The sequence below is a fragment of the Helianthus annuus genome, chromosome 4 (genome assembly GCF_002127325.2).
Source record: "Helianthus annuus cultivar XRQ/B chromosome 4, HanXRQr2.0-SUNRISE, whole genome shotgun sequence".
Taxonomy (NCBI): domain Eukaryota; kingdom Viridiplantae; phylum Streptophyta; class Magnoliopsida; order Asterales; family Asteraceae; genus Helianthus; species Helianthus annuus.
The window spans coordinates 145,255,941-145,277,908 of NC_035436.2; positions in this window are offsets into that span (position 1 = coordinate 145,255,941).

The following is a 21,968-nucleotide window of genomic DNA, read 5'->3' on the forward strand; positions in this document are numbered from 1 at the left end:
ATCCTCTATCCTACCATGGGTGGCCCATTTTCTTGGTAGATCCTCTCCATTGGGGATAGTATCTCTTCTCACAAAGAAGAAACGCCGTTTCCAGTTGGTGTCGTTCTTGGTGGCTTTAAAGATTGGGCATTCTTCACCAGGTCTACGTTTGAACAAATATCGGTGGGATCCAAAGGTAGTGAGATCATACATCTCGCCCAGCTCTGACATTCCTATGTCAATCCCCTCCTGCTCAATGATCCTTTCAAGGGTATACAAAACCCTCCAGATCATCGGCATGGCTTGGATATAAGAGATGCCAGTAGGAGAGAAGAAGGACTGGGTAAAGGTCGGGAAAGGATAGATGTATCCTATGGTGAACGGAGTAACAGGGAAGGCAACCCATGTTTCAGAAATGTGATCGCTCAGGACAGTGGGATCGAAGGATTTAAATTCGGTATCCGCAGGGAAGCAATAGCGGATCCTATCGATCTGAGGATCAGAAAAACAACAGCGTTCCTTTATGGAATCTTTGATGATTCCTTGACCTTTGAGAGGGCTGTTCTTCTTGAGATCCTTGGCAGGAGAATTTCGGAGCAACATATTTGACGGTGGTGAAAAAAGAAAAATAGAGTAAGAGAAAGGAAAAGAAGACGGAAAGAGGATTACCCGGTTGATCTTCCAATACGAATATAAAGGGAGTTCTCTTGAGTTTAAATGCTAATCGATCCCTATCTCTATCTCTTATTTATAATCATGATCTTGCAGGCATGTCGCTTCGGTGACGTCAAAAGGGTAGCGGCTAGTTCGATATTAACGGCTATAAATCCGTTAGTTAGTTGCAGATAAGATCGAACAAAATACAACTCGTTTATGTTACATAATTACTCCTTATAGTTTGGGGGCAATTGTTAGGGCAGGATTTTTTAATGACCTATGATCCTCATGTGTTATCCTATTAGTGATCCTTACTTCTGTGACAGATAGTGATCCTCAGAAGTGCTTCAGGATCAGGATCATGGATCACCCTAAGGATCCTTATACTAACGATTGTTTCCTTTGAATTTCGTATTGGTTTGTGTTTTGGTCAAAATCTCACAAGGATAATGCAACCAAACTCTTTGTAAACGGGGAATGATGCTTGGTATGATGAACAAAGATAAGGATCACTTAAATGAAAACTGCACAAGTGACAAAAAGATTTATACGAGGAAAAAGCCCTTGATCAATGAATGATCTCCGGCATAAAAACCTCGGGTGATGGAAACTACCGATCACCAAACTTCAATATAATAAACAATGTTTACAACTTTGGATGGTAACGAGCTAGGTACAAGGATCACTATGGTGTAGTATGCTAGAGTGTGTAAGAAATGTGTTGTGTCTTCCGAATGCTCAAGAGTGCAATTTATATAAGCGTGTGTGGTCGAATTTTAGGCAAGTCACCTAACTACTAGCTCGTTACCCCTTTAGAAATAGAAGTAAATTTAGCCTAACTAATTGCCCGTAATTTGTGCTAAGTTTCCATATTCTCCACAACGTCTATTTCCGGTGATGTATGTGCGAGATTTATGTGAAAGATTCCTTAATAACGTTGCCAAGACCAGGTCCAACTCGTAACTCCTGCAAAACAATATCAAATTCAAAGAGAACAATCGTTAGTATGAGGATCCTTAGGATGATCCATGATCCTGATCCTGAAGCTCTTCTGAGGATCACTATCTGCCACAGAAACAAGGATCACTATTAGGATATCATGTAAGGATCACAGGTCATTAAAAATCCTGCCCTAACAATTGCGCCCAAAATATAAGGAGTAATTATATAATATTAACGAGTTATATTTTGCTGATCTTATCTGTAACTAACTCAACGGATATATAGCCGTTGTAAACGAACTATCCGTTGTACTCCTGACGTCACGGAGATGACAGCCCTGCACAAATCATGATTATAAATAGAGATAGGGATAGGATCGTTTGCATTTAAAATCAAGAACTTCTCCCTTTATAACCGCAACCAGAGGATTGAATAGGTATTCCCCTTCATCTTCTCTCTTGTTTGCTCTGTTTTTCTTTCTCTTCCCATCATTCTGTCAAAAATGTTGCTCCGGAACTCTCCCAGCAAGGATCCTAAGAAGAACAGCCTCTTGAAGGGTCAAGGGATCATCAAGGATTCCCCCACCGAGAGGTGTTGTTTTACCGACCCTCAAATTGACAAAATCCAGCATTGCTTTCCGGCGAACACCCTCTTTAAATCTTTTAGCCACACCGCTCTGAGCGATTACATCTCTGAGACTTGGGTAGCTTTCCCGGTCACTCCTTTCATGATAGGATACTCGTATCCTTTCCCTCAGTTCACCGAGTCCTTTTTCTCCCTTACCGGCATCTGCTATATCCAGGCTATGCCGATGATCTGGAGGGTTTTGTATACCCTTGAGAGGATCATCGAGCAAGAGGGGATAGACTTAGGTATGGCCGAGTTAGGTGAGCTGTACGATCTGACCACCTTTGGTTCCCATCGTTATCTGTTCAAACGTAGACATGGGGAGGAGCATCCGATCTTCAAGGCTACCAAGAATGATACTAACTGGAAGCGTCGGTTCTTTTTTGTGAGGAGAGATACCATCCCTGATGGGAAGGATTTACCCAAGAAGTGGGCTACCCACGGTAGGATAGAGGATCCTGGAAGGATCACCGTAGAGCTTATCCTTTAGTATAAGGATCACTGATATTCTTTTGTTTTCTCGTTGTGTAGCTATCTCTGTTTCTCATCTTAGGTTGACTCCTGCTGCAAAAGAGAGACTTTTGGCCTTCAAGAAGCTTGATCCTGAAATAAGAACTTTCAAGGTTACCACCCAAGATTCTCAGGAAGTATCCTCCGGTTTTGTCACAATGTCAAGTAAGTATCCTATTTTAAAGAGTAATTATGTAATGAGAGTCAAATAAAATTAAGATACTTATCTTGTTTTGGTTGTGTAGGTGCTGGAAAATCCACTAAGTCAGCTTCGAAGTTCAGCATCACCGATCTCACTAACGTCAAATCCTCAAGGAAGAAGACTCCTGCTAGCCCAAGTGCTTCTATCCCCAAGGCACCTATTAGGGGAAAGGGAGGCAAGAAGAGAAAGGCCTCTGAAGCTGAGGATTTGCAAGGTCTTCCCATGCTCCGCCAACAGTGTCTGGATTACTTGAACGAGGTAAGGATCACTGTCCCTGCTTGTGTATCCTGCTAGTTTTGAGGATTACTTGTTTCTGATGTTACTCCTTGTCTTCCTTGTAGAAATTTGCTGAGATAGAGACATATGTTGGCCACGTTGAGGATCAGGATCGCCAGATTGCTGACCTTCAACAGGTTGGTGTGTTGAAGGATCTCAAGATAGCTGATCTTGAGAAGGAGCTTCAAGCCACCAAGGGGGAAGCCACCAAGATGCTGATCAACTTCGACTATGAGAAGCACGAGATCACCCAGGATGCCAAGGTCTCTGCCGCGATAGCTATGTACAAGATCCAGCTGCAAATGGCCATGGAAGCTCAAGATCCTGCTTTTGATAAGAGCACCTGGGACGTCGAAGGCTGGAAGGCTAGGCTGGCTGAACTAGAGGATGATGAAGAGGCTGAGGAGGTCCTGATGCTTGAGGGTGGAGGCACTGGCAAGGATCAAGGTGGAGAGGCAAGTGGAGCCGGTGGTGATGGTGCAGCGAAGGATTGAGCTGCAGGATTGGGCGATGATGGAAATTTCGAGACTTAGCCGGAGCCCAGTTTTTTTTTTTTTTTTGTTTGGTGGTTGTTTGTTTGGATAGTTTGATGGTTTGTACTTTGAACAATAGTTTTTAGGGTAAGGATCCATGATCCTTTTGAACAATAGGTAGGATAATAGGTGGTGGAGGGATCCTCTGTTTGGGGGATGAAGCCACTTGTTATCCTGCCGATCTTTATTTCCTTCACTGCTATGACCGCATGAACAATGGACACCCTTTGCCAACCCATGTGGACGGGCCACGTTTTGCTGGTAGAAACGTGGGTTGGCAATTTTGACAACTTTAAAGGGGTTAAATATTTTGTGAATAAAACTTTAACTTTTGACTTATCTTGTGATGTTATCCTTGTATATCCTTTAAACTCTCAATTGTTTTGATTTATACTTGTCTGAGTAAGAAAAGTTAAGCAAATTATGTTTAAGAAATTTAGGATATGATCCAGGATCAAATATCCTATAGTCGAAAACTTCCAAAAAGTAGTTAATTTTAAGGATCATAGGTTCAGTTGTCAAAATGTAAGGGTGATTCAAAATAGTGAATGAAATCAAAACAGTTAAGGATCATACCTGAGAATCCAAGTTAGGATCCTAACCGTTAATCAGGATAACCATAAGAAAAACTTTAATGGATAATAAGGATTGAGGATCCTTAATTGTTTAACTTCGAAAACCTGAAAATAGAATATAACTTGGGACCAAGCCAATATAAAAGACAAGTTAGTAACTGGTGACAAGCCCAAAGGATAACTGGGGACAAGCCCAAAGGATAACTGGGGACAAGCCCAAAGGATAACTGGGGACTAGCCCAAAGATCGTAGGTGAACTGGAGTTTGGCCCTTACTGGCGACTATCCAAACTTAGTGACATGATAATGCCAAAACCTTAGCTAACGTGAAAACGTTAGAAACCTTAGGAACGGATGTATGGTACGTCTACCATTATACGTAGGATCCTAGGTATAGCAAGTACGATGGAATTATCAGCCCCTAAAGCGAGTACTGGTCCCAAAGACTTGAACTATACCAGGATCATCGTGCGCTACAGGTGAAACTGGGGACAAGCCCAAGGATAACTGGGGACAAGCCCAAAGGACTGGGGTTAAACCCAAGGATCTGAATTATTTCTGAAGATTGTCGACAATATGCTAAGGATACCTGGACTATCAAAACTCAAAATCTCGTGAGAGAAGGATGAAGGATACAAGATCCTTATCCTTAAATAAGAAAATGTGTAAATAAGAGTTCGAGCTTAGGACATTACCAGAGTAAGGATCATCGATACTTCAGGGATCCTTGAAGGATACTTCTAATGTAAGGATCATATGTGCCAGAAGGATCCTGCTCACATGAAATATTTCTTCAAGTGGACAGCATTCCAGGCTCTTGGTAACAAATTACCCTCCATGGTTAGCAGTCTATATGCCCCCTTTCCTGCTTCGGCTTCAATCAAATAAGGGCCTTCCCATTTTGGTGCCAATTTCCCATCAGCAGGATTGGTGGTATTCTGGAATGCTTTTCTCAATACCATATCCCCAACTTGGAATTTCCTTATCCTGACATTTTTGTTGTAAGCACCAGCCATTTTTTGTTGGTAGCTAGCCATCCTTATCCTAGCCAAATCCCTGATTTCCTCAATAGTGTCCAAGTCTTGAGTCAGGTTCTCATCGTTTTCCTCAGGATCACGGGTACTTGTTCTGGCAGTTGGAACCACCATTTCTGTTGGGATCACTGATTCTGCCCCAAATACCAAAGAGAATGGTGTTTGACTAGTAGCATTCTTGGGGGTTGTCCTATCAGCCCAAAGCACATAAGGTAATTCTTCTGCCCATTTCCCTTTCTTGGATCCAAGTTTCTTCTTCAAATTGTTGATGATGATCTTGTTGGATGATTCTGCTTAACCATTGGCTTGTGGGTGGACTGGTGTTGATGTTATCATCTTAATCCCCCAGCTGTCACAAAACTTAGTAGTTCTGCTCCCAATAAATTGGGAACCATTATCACATATAATTTCAGAAGGAATGCCAAATCTAGTTATGATATTTCTCTTAATAAAGGATATAACTTCCTTTTCTCTGACTTGGGCAAAGGCTTCAGCCTCTATCCACTTGGAGAAGTAATCAGTCATAGCCAGCATGAACACTTTTCCACCAGGTGCCTTAGGGAGCTTGCCAACTATATCCATCCCCCATCTCATAAATGGCCAAGAGGATGGTATAGGATGTAGAAATTCAGCCGGTTGGTGAAGGATATTGCTGTGTCTTTGACAAGGATCACACTTCTTAGCATACTCCACAGCATCCCTTTTCATAGTCGGCCAGTAGTATCCTGTCCTTAGGATCCTTGAGAACAATGCCCTGCCCCCAGTGTGGTTTCCGCAATCTCCTTCATGGAAGTCTTTTAAAACTTCTTGAACTTCAGGATCCTCGATACATCTCAAATATGGTCCTGCAAGAGATCGCTTATACAACATATTTTTTAAGATTGTAAATTGAGATACCTTAATTCTGAAAGCCCTAGGGTTTTCTCCCATAGGAATCTCCCCGTGTTGTAAGTATCTCATGATTGGTGAGATCCATGATCCTGAACAGGATTGAGTATCCTCACTAGGGATCATTGCAGAATCCTCTTCTATTTCCATGGTCACTTGATTTTCAATAGCAGGGGTCAGGATATGGATGATGGGGATACTTATATCCTCTGGGATCTTCAAGGATGATCCAAGATTAGCCAATGCATCAGCTTCTTTATTTTCTTCCCTTGGTACCTGTGTCAAAATAAAGAAAACACAGGAGAGTGCCAATTCTTTGACTATCTCTAAATATTTGGTTAGTTTTTCACCTTTAACAGCATAGGATCCATTAAAGTGATTAGTGATTAACAATGAATCCACGTATACCTCAAGATACCTGATCCCCATATGCTTAGCAATTTGGAAACCAGCAATCAAGGCTTCATATTCAGCCTCATTGTTAGTGGCTTGGAATTCACAAGCTATGGAGTGGGGTATTATGTCCCCCTGTGGCGATTTTAGTAGTATACCAAGCCCCGTGCCTTTAACATTTGAGGATCCATCAGTATGTAGTATCCAAGGATCCTTGGTCTCATCCAGCTGTTGGACTTCCAATTCAGCTTCCTTTTGTAAATCACTACTGAAATCAGCCACAAAGTCTGCTAATGCTTGAGATTTGATGGCTGTTCTAGGTTCATATCTTATATCATGGGCACTAAGCTTTACTGCCCACTTAGCCATCCTTCCGGACATCTCTGGTTTCCTGAGGACATTCTTAATTGGAAAATTAGTTCTAACAACGATAACATGGGTTTCAAAATAATGTCTTAGTTTAGTAGATGCCATAATTAGTGCAAGAATAAGTTTTTCAAGGTGTGAATACCTGGATTCAGCATCAAGTAAACTCTTACTTACATAATAGACAGGATATTGTGTACCTTCATGATCCTTTACAAGGACTACACTTACTGCTTTTGAGGATACCACAAGATATAAGGATAACACATCTCCTTTTTCTGGTTTCATCAACGTTGGAGCTGAGGATAGGTATTCTTTGAGGGCTTGTAAAGCACTCTCATGCTTTTCAGTCCACTCGAATTTCTTGTTCTTTCTTAGTATATCATAGAATTCTTTACACCTTTTTGAGGATTTGGATATAAATCTGTTTAAAGCTGCTATCCTGCCTGTTAGCCTTTGCAAATCCTTAGCGTTGGCAGGGGATTTGATATTCACCAATTCTTTGATTTGATCCGGGCTTGCTTCAATGCTCCTCTGGGTTACCATATATCTTAAGAATTTACCTGCTTTAACACCAAAGTGACATTTTGAAGGATTAAGCTTCATGTTATAACTATCAAGGATATCAAATGCTTCCTCCAAGTCCCTTAGGTGATCCTCAGCTTTCTTGGATTTTACTACCATATCGTCTATGTATACTTCCATAGTTTGTCCAATCTGATCTTTGAACATCATGTTCACTAGCCTTTGATATGTTGCACCTGCATTCCTTAATCCAAACGGCATAGCAATATAACAATATAAACCGGTTGGGGTCATAAAAGCCGTATCCTCTTGGTCAGATGGTTCCATCTGAATTTGTTGGAATCCAGATGATGCATCCATAAAGGTTAACAGTTCATGACCCGCCGTTGCATCCACCACAGAATCAATGTGGGGTAATGGGAAAGGATCCTTGGGACATGCCTTATTTAAATCAGTGAAATCGACACATACCCTCCACTTTCCATTTTTCTTTTGAACAACAACCACATTGGCCAGCCATTTTGGATACTTTACTTCTCTAATCATACCTGCTCGTAGTAATCTTTCTACCTCTTCTTGGATAATGGCATTTCTTTCTGGTGCAAACTTCCTCCTTTTTTGATGGATTGGTTTAACTGACCTGTCAATGCCAAGTTTATGAGTGATAATATCCTTAGATATACCTGTCATATCCTCATGTTTCCATGCAAAGGTAGATTTTCTTCTTTTGAGGAAGGATACAAGGTCTTCTTTCATCTTGCCAAGGATCCATGATCCGACATAGATTTTGGATTCAGGATCATCAGGATCCATCAGGATTTCGTCCACATCCTGCTCCCTTGCCTCCAAGACACTCCTTGGAGGATACTTTAGTTGCTATTGCTCCCTTGGTTTCGAGGCTGGTTTCATTGATGATGTGTAACAATCCTTAGCCTCCTGCAGATCACTATCGATCTTGACTATCCCCCAAGGGCTAGGGAACTTCACACATTGATGGTAGGTGGATGGGACTGCCTTCATATCGTGTATCCAGGGCCTGCCAAGGATAACGTTACAACAAGACAGACAGTCAATAACACAAAATTTTTGATAGTTATGTAATCCTTCCACATAAATTGGGAGTTTGATGTCCCCCAGGGTTCTCTTAGTTTCTCCACTAAATCCTACAAGCACGGAGGATCTTGGTGTGATATCTGATTCTGGGATACCCATTTTCTTCAGAACATCAAGCTGGATAATGTTTACTGAGCTTCCTCCGTCAATAAGGATCCTGCGGACAAAATGGTTAGAAATAAAGAGAGTAATAACTAAACTATCATGATGAGGATCCTGGATATCAACGCGATCATTTTCATCAAGGTTATCACTTTTCCTTCCGAGACACTTGATGTTCGAATAGGTCTTTCTCCGTTATCCATTTTAGCTTCCTTTGCATGCCTTTTAGCTGCTGAAAAGGATGTACCACAGATGTCTGACCCACCAGAAATAAAGTTTATCACTTGTGCATCTGCCGGAGGAGCTGGAGCTTTTTCAGGGATCCTTTCAGGATCCTGAGTCCTTGGCTTTTTTCTTCCCAACAACTCTTTTATATGTCCCTTGCTTAGCAGATATCCAATTTCCTTTCTCACTGCGATGCATTCCTCTGTTAAATGCCCAAAATCATCATGGTATGCACACCACTTTGATTTGTCTTTAGTTGCAGCTGGTTTGTAATTTTTTTCTGGGCCATCTGGCTTTTTCTCTGAGATTCTGCATTGCAAGGATTAGTTCATGGTTATCAACGGAAAAACAATATTCAGAAATCAGAGGATAATCCTCATCATCTTCTTCTTGGTCAACAACATGCACATTCTGGTTGTCAGTTCTGTTATAGGATTTGAATTTGTTGCTTTTGAAAGAGGATCCTTGCTTTTCTTGTCTTGAGGATCCTGCTTGTCTCTCCTGGATCCTCTTGTCATCCTCTAACCGGATGAATCTGAGTGCCCGAGTCCTTACTTCATCTAGATTCCTGCATGGTGTCATAACAAGATCATCATAAAATAATGAATCCCTAAGCAACCCCATCTTGAAGGCCTCAACAGCCGTGGCTATATCCAAGTTGGGAATGTCCAAGGATTCTTTACTAAATTTGGTTATATAATCCCTTAATAATTCATTAGGACCTTGAGTTATCCTATATAAATCACTAGTCAAACGTTCAAATTTTCTGCTACAAGAAAATTGATTATTGAATAAGTTAACTAGGTTAGCAAACGAAGTAATAGAGTAAGGGGGAAGACTTAGCAGCCATTTGAGAGCTGATCCAGTAAGAGTGGATCCAAATCCCTTGCATAGGCACGCTTCCTTTAACCTTTCTGGAATCGGATTGATCTCCATCCTTTCCCTGTATTGTGCTATGTGTTCCTCAGGATCCGTTGAACCATCATATAGCTTCATAGTTGGAATATGGAATCTTTTGGGTATCTCAGCATCACAAATTGGTGGTGCAAAACGAGATACCTTATGGCTTCCATCTGCAATCTCCGGGATAGGTTTGACCACCCCTGGAACACTTGATATCATATCCTTCAGTTTCTGTAGTTCTTTAGCCATAGCATGGTTGATACCTGCATCCTGCATGAATCCATGGTTAGTGGTAAGAGAATTATTAAAAGTGTTACCTCCCATTGGGTTCAAGTTAGGAATACTGGATATGAATCCATATTGCTGGGACTCTGGGATGATGGAGGGACCAGTGGAAGCAATGGTCTGCATTGGAATAAAATCTCCTTGATGGACATCTAAACTTCCTGTTTGCAAACTCTTCAAGGATCCTGGCATCTGGAGGGATCCCTGAACCTGGGATGATCCTGGAACGAAGGAGGATCCTTGAACTTGGGATGATCCTGGAACAAAGGAGGATCCTTGAACCTGGGACGATCCTGGAACAAAGGAGGATCCTAGAACCTGCTGTGCTCCTGAGTAGGCTCCTGAATTCATGAAGGATCCCATATGCTGAGTATAGGATCCTGCTGGCTGGAAATATGAACCTGATGCCTGAGTCACTATTGCTGAGCCGAAGTGTACTCCTCTTGATCCACCCACATGTTGAATGTCTGGGACCTCTGATGGCTGAGAAGTAATCATCGGAGTATCAAAATTCAAAGATTTGGGCATCAGTGGAGAATGATCCTCTGCCGTTTTCTTCTGTCTTTTGAGATCTCTGATTTCCTCAAGGATCCTGTCATTAGTTTCATCCTGCCGCTGAATACGATCCCTCATCTGCAAAATCAAAGTAAATATATCACTAGTACTGGGAGCAGAAGAAGTTAGAGCAGAAGAAGATGGAGTTTTAGAGAAAATGGGAGTAGGTCTCTTCTCAGCATTTTTCTGAGATCAAGCAGGTGGTGGAGGCAAAGGTGGAATGCCCTGAGATGAACTGACTGCAGACATTGCTGTAGAGGTATTCTTCAACGATGAAGCCATGTATGCAATGATCCGGAATGATCAGCAACGGGAAACTTTTTTATGAATGAAGCACCAATTGCCCCACGGTGGGCGCCAAACTGTTTTGGTCAAAAATCTCACAAGGATAATGCAACCAAACTCTTTGTAAACGGGGAATGATGCTTGGTATGATGAACAAAGATAAGGATCACTTAAATGAAAACTGCACAAGTGACACAAAGATTTATACGAGGAAAAAGCCCTTGATCAATGAATGATCTCCGGCATAAAAAACCTCGGGTGATGGAAACTACCGATCACCAAACTTCAATATAATAAACAATGTTTACAACTTTGGATGGTAACGAGCTAGGTACAAGGATCACTATGGTGTAGTATGCTAGAGTGTGTAAGAAATGTGTTGTATCTTCCGAATGCTCAAGAGTGCAATTTATATAAGCGTGTGTGGTCGAATTTTAGGCAAGTCACCTAACTACTAGCTCGTTACCCCTTTAGAAATAGAAGTAAATTTAGCCTAACTAATTGCCCGTAATTTGTGCTAAGTTTCCATATTCTCCACAACGTCTATTTCCGGTGATGTATGTGCGTGATTTACGTGAAAGATTCCTTAATAACGTTGCCAAGACCAGGTCCAACTCGTAACTCCTGCAAAACAATATTAAATTCAAAGAGAACAATCGTTAGTATGAGGATCCTTAGGATAATCCATGATCCTGATCCTGAAGCTCTTCTGAGGATCACTATCTACCACAGAAACAAGGATCACTATTAGTAACAAGTTGGACTTGGTCTTGGCAACGTTACTAAGGAATATTCCACGGTTATTTCGCACCTGTTTGACTGAAAATGGACGTTGTGGAGAACGTGGGAGCATGGCACGAATTGCAGACAGTTTGTTAGGCTAGTTAACTTCTATTTTAAAAGGGATTGCGAGCTAGCTTTAGAAACACTTGGCTAATTTTGGCTACACACACTCGTACAGCAACACTCTTGAGCATACAGCAAAACACTTAGCAATTTCATACATTTTCTGCACTTTACACTATAGTGATCCTTGTACCTAGCTCGCTATTATCCGAAGATGTAAACAATTATTGATTAATTGGAAGTTGGTGATCGGTAGTTTCCATCACCCGAGGTTTTTTATGCCGGAGATCATTCATTGATCAAGGGCTTTTTCCTCGTATAAATCTTTGTGTCACTTGTGCAATTCATATTTAAGTGATCCTTATCATTGTTTACCAATTCAAGCATCATACCCCGTAACAAAGAGTTTGGTTGCATTATCCTCATCTGATTTTTGACCAAAACAACTGGGATCCATTATCGCAAATGATTTCAGCTGGTACTCCAAACCTGGTCAGGATATTTCTCTTTATAAAGGTTACTACTTCCTGGTCTCTGACTTACACAAATGCTTCAGCTTCCACCCACTTAGAGAAATAATCAGTCATTGCCAACGTAAAGACTTTTCCTCCTGGAGCTTTTGGTAATTTCCCTACTATGTCCATCCCCCATTTCATGAATGGCCAAGGGGAGACTATAGGATACAATGGTTCAGCAGGTTGGTGCAGAATGTTGCTATGCCTCTGACATGCGTCGCATCTTCGAGCATATTCCGCAGCATCTTTCTTCATTGTCGGCCAATAGTATCCTGTCCTTAATACTTTTGAAAATAATGACCTGCCCCCAGTATGGTTACCACAATCCCCTTCATGTATATCCTGGAGTACCTCTTTGGTCTCGGGATCTTCCAGGCACCTCAGATACGGACCTGCAAGAGATTTCTTGTACAAAACGTTATTTATAATAGTAAATCGTGAAACCTTCATCCTAAAGGCCTTAGGATTCTCATCTTTGGGGATATGTCCATCCTTGAGATATCTTGTGATTGGAGCCGTCCAGGACTTAGGATCCCTGTCGGGATACTTGTCCTCGGGATCCTGAATACTTATTACCTCCTTATCCTCAGGATTCGTCGCAGGATACAGGATATGTAATATTTTTATTCGGGTTCCTTCCGGTATCCTGACCGATGATCCCAGATTTGCCAAGGCATCAGCTTCAGCATTATCCTATCTTGGTACCTGTTCAAGTGTAAAAATATCAAAATATCCTGCTAATTTTTTGAGAATCTCAAGATACTCGATTAACTTCTCTCCCTTAACTGCGTAGGTTCCATTAAAATGATTAGTGATTAATAAAGAATCAACATATAATTGCAAATTGTTAATATCCATATTTTTAGCCAGTTCTAATCCTGCAATTATAGCCTCATATTCTGCCTCATTATTAGTAGCAGGAAATTCACACCTAATAGCCTGGGGTAATATGTCCCCCTGTGGCGATTTTAGTAGTATTCCTAGACCTACACCTCTTACATTAGATGCACCATCAGTATACAATGTCCAGCATTCTAAGTTTTCTCCTAGCTGTTGTACTTCTAAATCTACTTCAATTTGAATGTCACTACTGAAATCAGCCACAAAGTCAGCTAAAGCCTGAGACTTTATGGCATTTCTAGGCTCATATACTAAGTCATAAGCACTCAGTTTCACTGACCATTTAGCCATTCTACCGGACATTTCTGGTTTCCTAAGCACATTTTTAACAGGATAATAGTTTTAACATGAATCCTATGTGTCTCAAAGTAATGTCTAATCTATGTTGATGCCATAACTAGGGCTAATATTAACTTTTCTAGGTGAGAATACCTAGTTTCAGCGTTTAACAAACTTTTACTAACGTAATAAACAGGATACTGCTGACCTTCATGATCCTTTACAAGAACAGCACTTACTGCATTCCCTGATACTGCAAGTGTTTTGGTCAAAAATCACTTAAAGATAATGCAGCCAAACTCTATGTAAATGGGGAATGATGCTTGGTATGATGAACAAAGTGAAGGATCACTTAAATGTAAAATGCAGAAGTGACACAAGGATTTATACGAGGAAAAAGCCCTTGATCAATGAATGATCTCCGGCATAAAAAACCTCGGGTGATGGAAACTACCGATCACCAAACTTCAATATAACAAATAATGGTTACAACTTCGGATGGTAATGAGCTAGGTACAAGGATCACTATAGTATCGTATGCTAAAGTGTGTGAGAAATGTGTCGTGTCTTCCGAATGTTCAAGAGTGCCATTTATACAAGTGTGTGTGGTTCTATTTTAGGCAAATCACCTAACTACTAGCTCGTTACCCCTTTAGAAATAGAAGTAAATTTAGCCTAAATAATCGCCCTTGAATTGTGCTGAGTTTCCATATTATCCATAACGTCCATCTTTGATTATGCATGTGCGAAATTAGCGTGACAGATTCCTTGTTTACGTTGCTAAGATCAGGTCCAACTCGTAATTCCTGCAAAACAACATTAAATTCAAAGAGAACAATCGTTAGTATGAGGATCCTTAGGATGATCCGTGATCCTGATCCTGGAGCTCTTCTGAGGATCACTATCTGCCAAAGAAACAAGGATCACTTGTTAGGATATCATGTAAGGATCATAGGTCATAAAAATCCTGCCCTAACAATTGCCCCCAAAATATAAGGAGTATTTATCTAATATAAACGAGTTATATTTTGCCGAATCTTATCTATAACTAACTCAACGGATATATAGCCGTTAAGAATGAACTATCCGTTGCGATCTGACGTCATGGAGATGACAGCCCTGCACAAATCATCATTATAAATAGAAATAGGGATAGGATCGTTTGCATTTAAATTCGAGAACTCTTCCCTTTATAACCGCGATCAGAGGATTGAACAGGTATTCCCCTTCTCCTTCTCTTTTGCTTACTCTGTTTTTCTTTCTTTTTCCATCGTTCTGCGAAAGATGTTGCTCCGGAACTCTCCCTGTAAGGATCCTAAGAAGAGCAGCCCCTTGAAGGGTCAAGGGATCATCAAGGATTCCCCCACCGAGAGGTGTTGTTTTACTGATTCTCAGATTGACAAAATCTGTCATTGTTTTCCGGCGGACACCTTCTTTAAATCTTTTCCGGTCACTCCTTTCATGATAGGATACTCATATCCTTTTCCTCAGTTTACCCAATCCTTTTTCTCCCTTACCGGCATCTGTTACATCCAGGCTATGTCGATGATCTGGAGGGTGTTGTACACCCTTGAAAGGATCATTAAACAAGAAGGGATTGACCTGGGCATGGCGGAGTTGGCTGAGATGTATGATCTTACCACTTTTGGATCCCACCGATATTTGTTCAAACGGAAAGCCGGAGAGGATCACCCTGTTTTCAAAGTGACCAAGAATGACATGAACTGGAAGCGACGATTCTTTTTTGTAAAGAGAGATACCATCCCTAATGGGGAGGATTTGCCCAAGAAGTGGGTCACCCATGGTAGGATCCTAGAAGGATCACCATAGAACTTATTCCTTAGGATAAGGATCACTAATGTTCTTTTATTTTCTTGTTTGTGCAGCTATCTCCGTTTCACATTTGAAGTTGACACCTGCTGCAAAAGAGAGGCTCCTGGCCTTTAAGAAGCTTGATCCTGAAACAAGAACTTTCCAGGTTACCACCCAGGATTCTCAGGAGGTATCCTCTGCCTCTGTCACAATGTCAAGTAAGTATCCTTATTTAAGGAGTATTTATATAATGAGAGTCAAATAATATTAAGATACTTATCTTGTTTTTGGTTGTGTAGGTGCTGGAAAATCCTCTAAGTCTGCTTCAAAGTTCAGCATCGATGATCTTACCAATGTCAAATCCGCAAAGAAGAAGACTCCTGCTGCTAGCCCAACTGCTTCAGCCCCTAAAGCACCTATCAGGGGTAAAGGAAGCAAGAAGAGAAAGGCCTCTGAGGATTTGCAAGGTCTGCCCCTGCTCCGCCAACAGTTTCTGGACTACTTTAACGAGGTAAGGATCACTGCCCCTGTTTGTGTATCCTGACAGTTTTGAGGATCACTTGTTTCTGATGTTATGCCTTGTTTTCCTCGCAGAAATTTGCTGAGATAGAGACGTATGTTGGCCACGTCGAGGATCAAGACCGCCAGATTGCTGACCTTCAACAAATGGGCGTGCTGAAGGATCTTAAGATAGCTGACCTTCAGAAGGAGCTCCAGGCCACCAAGGATGATGCTGCCAGGATGCTGATCAACTTTGACTATGAGAAGCATGAGATCACCCAGGATGCCAAGGTCTCTACTGGAATAACCATGTATAAGATCCAGCTGCAGATGGCTATGGAGGCTCAGGATCCTGCCTTTGACAAGAGCACATGGGATGTAGAGGGTTGGAAGGCGAGGCTGGCAGAGTTGGAGGATGATGAAGAAGCTGAGGAGATCCCGATGCTTGAGGGTGGAGGCGCTGGCAAGGATCATGCTGGAGAAGCAAGCGGAGCTGGTGGTGATGGTGCAGCGAAGGATTGAGCTGCAGGATTGGGCGATGAAGGAAACTTCTAGACATAGCCGGAGCCCAATTTTTTGTTTTGTTTGATGGTTGTGATGTTTTAAAACAATTATGGTTTGTATTTGAACAATAGGTTTAGGGTTAAGGATCCAGGATCCTTCAGACAATAGGTAGGATTACAAATGGTGGAGGGATCCTCTGTTTTGGGGGATGAAGCCATTGTGATCCTGCCGCCTTTTAATTTCCTGCATGCTATGACCGCACAAACAATGGACACCCTTTGCCAACCCATGTGGACGGGCCACGTTTTGCTGGTAGAAACGTGGGTTGGCAATTTTGACAACTTTGAAGGGTTTTAAACCTTTGTTAATAAAATAATTCTAATCTTTTTGGCTTATCTTGTGTTGTTATCCTTCTAATTTCCAATTGTTTTGATATATATTTGTCTGAGTGAGAAAAGCTTAACCAAATTATGTTTAAGAAGTTTAGGATACGATCCAGGATCAAGTATCCTAAAGTTGAAAACTTCCAATAAGTAATTCATTTTAAGGATCATGGGTCCAGTTGTCAAGGTCTAAGGGTTATTCAAATGAATAATGAATGAAATTAAAAACAGTTAAGGATCATATCTGAGGATCCAAGTTAGGATCCTAACCTTTAATCAGGATAACCATAAGTAAAACTTTAATGGATAATAAGGATTAAGGATCCTTAATTGTTTAACTTTGAAAACCTGAAAAATGGAATATAACTTGGGACTAAGCCAATATAAAAGATAAGTTAGTAACTGGGGACAAGCCCAAAGGATAACTGGGGACAAGCCCAAAGGATCACTGGGACAAGCCCGAAGGATAACTGGGGACAAGCCCGAAGGATAACTGGGGACAAGCCCAAGGATCGTATGTAAACTGGAGTATGGCCCTCACTGGCGACTATCCAAACTTAGTGACATGAAAATGCCAAAACCTTAGCTAACGTGAAGACGTTAGAAACCTTGGGAACGGATGTATGGTACGTCTACCATTATACGTGGGATCCTAGGTATAGCCAGTACGATGAGGTTATCAGCCCCTAAAGCGAGTACTGGTCCCAAAGACGTGAACTATACCAGGATCATCGTGTGCTACAGGCGAAAACTGGGGACAAGCCCAAGGATAACTGGGGACAAGCCCAAATAACTGGGGTTGAATCCAAGGATCTGAGTTGCTTCTGAAGATTGTCGACATTATGCTAAGGATACCTGGACTTATCAGAACTCAAAATCTCGTAAGAGAAGGATGAAGGATACATGATCCTTATCCTTAAATAAGAAGATATGTAAACAAGAGTTCAAGCTTAGGATATTACCAGAGTAAGGATCATTGATGCTTCAGGGATCCTTGAAGGATACTTCCAATGTAAGGATCACTCATGCCAGAAGGATCCTGCTTATATGAAATATTTTTTCAAGTGGACAGCATTCCAAGCTCTTGGTAACAGATTACCTTCCATGGTAAGCAATCTATATGCCCCCTTTCCTGCTTCGGCTTCGATCAAATAAGGGCCTTCCCATTTTGGTGCCAATTTCCCATCAGCAGGATTGGTGGTATTTTGGAATGCTTTTCTCAATACCATATCCCCAACTTGGAATTTCCTTATCCTGACATTTTTGTTGTAAGCACCAGCCATTCTTTGTTGGTAGCTAGCCATCCTTATCCTAGCCAGATCCCTGATTTCTTCAATAGTATCCAAGTCTTGAGCCAGGTTTGCATCATTCTCCTCAGGATCACGGGTACTTGTTCTAGCAGTTGGAACCACCATTTCTGTTGGGATCACTGATTCTGCCCCAAACACCAAAGAGAAGGGTGTTTGACCAGTAGCATTCTTGGGGGTTGTCCTATCAGCCCAAAGCACATAAGGCAATTCCTCTGCCCATTTCCCCTTCTTGGATCCAAGTTTCTTCTTCACATTGTTGATGATGATCTTGTTGGATGATTCTGCTTGACCATTAGCTTGTGGGTGGACTGGTGTTGATGTTATCATCTTAATCCCCCAACTGTCACAAAAGTTAGTAGTCTTGCTCCCAATAAATTGGGAACCATTATCACATACAATTTCAGAAGGAATGCCAAATCTAGTTATAATGTTTCTTTTAATAAAGGATATAACTTCCTTCTCTCTGACTTGGGCAAAAGCTTCAGCCTCTATCCACTTGGAGAAGTAGTCAGTCATAGCAAGCATGAATACTTTTCCACCAGGTGCCTTAGGGAGCTTGCCAACTATATCCATCCCCCATCTCATAAATGGCCAAGAGGATGGTATAGGATGTAGAAATTCAGCTGGCTGATGAAGGATATTGCTGTGTCTTTGACAAGGATCACACTTCTTAGCATACTCCACAGCATCCCTTTTCATAGTTGGCCAGTAGTATCCTGTCCTCAAGATCCTTGAGAACAATGCCCTGCCCCTAGTGTGGTTTTCACAATCTCCTTCATGGAAGTCTTTTAACACTTCTTGAACTTCAGGATCCTCGATACATCTTAAATATGGTCCTACAAGAGATCACTTATATAGCATATTATTTAAGATTGTGAATTGAGATACCTCAATTCTGAAAGCCCTAGGATTTTCTCCCTTAGGAATCTCTCCGTGTTGTAAGTATCTCATGATTGGTGAGATCCATGATCCTGAACAAGATTGAGTATCCTCACTTGGGATCATTGCAGAATCCTCTTCTATTTCTATGGCCACCTGATTTTCAATAGCAGTAGCCAGGATATGGACGATGGGGATACTTATATCCTCTGGGATCTTCAAAGATGATCCTAGATTGGCCAATGCATCAGCTTCTGTATTTTCCTCCCTTGGTACCTGTGTCAAACTGAAGGAAACAAAGGAGAGTGCCAATTCTTTGACTATCTCTAAATATTTGGTTAGTTTTTCACCTTTAACAACATAGGATCCATTAAAGTGATTGGTGATTAACAATGAATCCACGTATACCTCAAGATACCTGATCCCCATATGCTTAGCAATTTGTAAGCCAGCGATTAAGGCTTCATATTCAGCCTCATTATTAGTGGCTTGGAACTCACAAGCTATGGAATAGGGTATTATGTCCCCCTGTGGCGATTTTAGTAGTATACCAAGCCCCGTGCCTTTAACATTTGAGGATCCATCAGTATGTAGTATCCAAGGATCCTTGGTTTCATCCAGCTGCTGGACTTCCAATTCGGCTTCCTTCTGTAAATCACTACTGAAATCAGCCACAAAGTCGGCTAATGCTTGGGATTTGATGGCTGTTCTAGGCTCATATCTTATATCATGGGCACTAAGCTTTACTGCCCACTTATGTAACACCCCCAAAATTCCACCTGCAAAAACCCCGCGAGGCGTGTTACGCATCAGAGTTCGAGCCACCGATCACGTTGAACCAATGATAAATATTTAAATAAGTCATGACATTAATTACTAAAATAAGATGTCAACATGATATCAATTCTCAAAAGTTGTGTAGCAGAAGCATGTAATTGTTTCATAATAATAATCAAATCAATGTATTGTTTATAAGTGAATCCAAGAGACTCGATCCATGACCACTCCAGCACTCCCAGATAGCAAGTCCATGTTCCAAGGTTAACGACCTACAAGCATGCAAACAAGTGTGTCAGACTACGCTGGTGAGTTCAAGGTTTCGTTAACGTGTTTTGTTACCAGATGTATGTTAATGCGATTCAACGCTTCGTTACGATGTTGCTCATGTTAGATACCCTAGGGAGTGTGCCCATGTGTATCCGGGGAGTGGGTACCCCTTAACGACCGATGCTTGCTATGTTGCCTTCGCTAGATACCCTAGGGAGTGTGCCCATATGTATCCGAGGAGTGTGCCTCTAACAACCATAGCCATACCTAGATAATTAGTTCACGCCCGTCCTTACGGCCCGGTGTGAGGTTTCCCACCTAATAGCGCTATCAACTAATTACCCCCATTGCCCTCCAGGCAATCCGATGATAGATCCCATGTTCAATAACCAAACCGATTAAGTTGTTTACCCAAAGTTTCCCTTCCAAATGTTTACCAGTTGTCCCAAACCACCGGGACGCATGCTTGAGAAAATGCATTGAACTCACCTGGGGTTGCTCGGTTTGATACACGAAAAGATTCAGTTAAGCTACAATGTGATCATCCACGTCCTAGCAGGTTTACCATACAAGTCAGGTTTTACTCAAGTAATGCACGTATGTATCACATAAGTTAACACGTTAAAAGCACGTATAGATCATGGTAACACTTAACAGTCAAACAATACATATAACTTGTACGAAATGTAATAAGCCCAATCATGTCCGGCCCAACATGTTGTGCGATCCACAACATGTTGTGCGATCCAACATCCCGGCCCAATTATCATAACAAATCAATAATACAAACTTGGCCCAAATAATATACGTGAGTGACTTGTGCGATCCTGATTGGATTGTACGATCCGATCGGGTTGTGCGTTCCAAACCAGCCCAAACCCAACTTAGTAACCGGCCCAAACTAAACAGTGTCCACTTGGTTTGTGCGATCAGACTAGCCCAACCCAATTAACCATCCGGCCCAACAGTTCAAGCAAACATACAACATGTGCGATTCAGAGGTCCTTGTGCGACTCGGGACCTCTTGTGCGGTCTGATCCTCTTGTGCGGCCAGGTCTGCTTGTGCGACTGGACATCTTGTGCGAACAAGATGCCTTGTGCGATCGGTTAAAAATCCGGAAATTATGCATGTTAGTTACAATCCCTAAATCTTGCCAATCAATTACCAAGTTTCCAATTTATCACATATCAATTAACAACTAATCGGTTTCTTTATTTACAATAACAAATTAACAGTTTCTTCCTTAGCCAATATCCGATCAAACAAGGGTTTCCATCACAAAATTCATATGAGTTCTAATAAGAATCAAAGCATGAACAAGAACATAATCAACATTCCTAACACTTATGCATATTACCATGATTCATGATTTCGATCTCTAGCATGCATCCTAACACATCATCACCACGATCCATCCATTCATAAGCACAATCACAGCCGACTATCATGCCAATACATACGGACCAATCAAACATCTAACCAAAACACAGTCGATTACATATGTTCGATCCTGTTACCTCTTTTCATGTGAACCGATTGTCTTATTATCACATCATGACTCCTCATACAACCTATGTTAACAATGACTAACAAGAACCCTAATCATTAACAAGATCATAGCAATCATCATATCACCTAACACATAGACATAGCAATATACAATAACAGTGAGACTGACCGGACTTGATGCTAGAGCAAAGATGATCCGAAGAGAGCTTCGAGAGAGAGAGTTGTGGCTGCCGTCGAGTTTTGAGAGGAGAGAAAGAGAGTAGGGTTTCTTTGTGTGTGTGAGGTGATTGTAACCATTGAGGGCACATGAGAAAGAGAGTTTTGAGAGGATAGAAAGAGAGTAGGGTTTCTTTGTGTGTGTGAGGTGATTGTAACCATTGAGGGCACATGAGTGTTTACACATTTAAGAGGAGTGGGCCGAGCCCAACTTGGTGGCCTATGGGTCCGCGTACAAGCCACACGGCCCAAGGAGGCTTGTGCGATCGAGAGAGGATTGTGCGATCGAGTC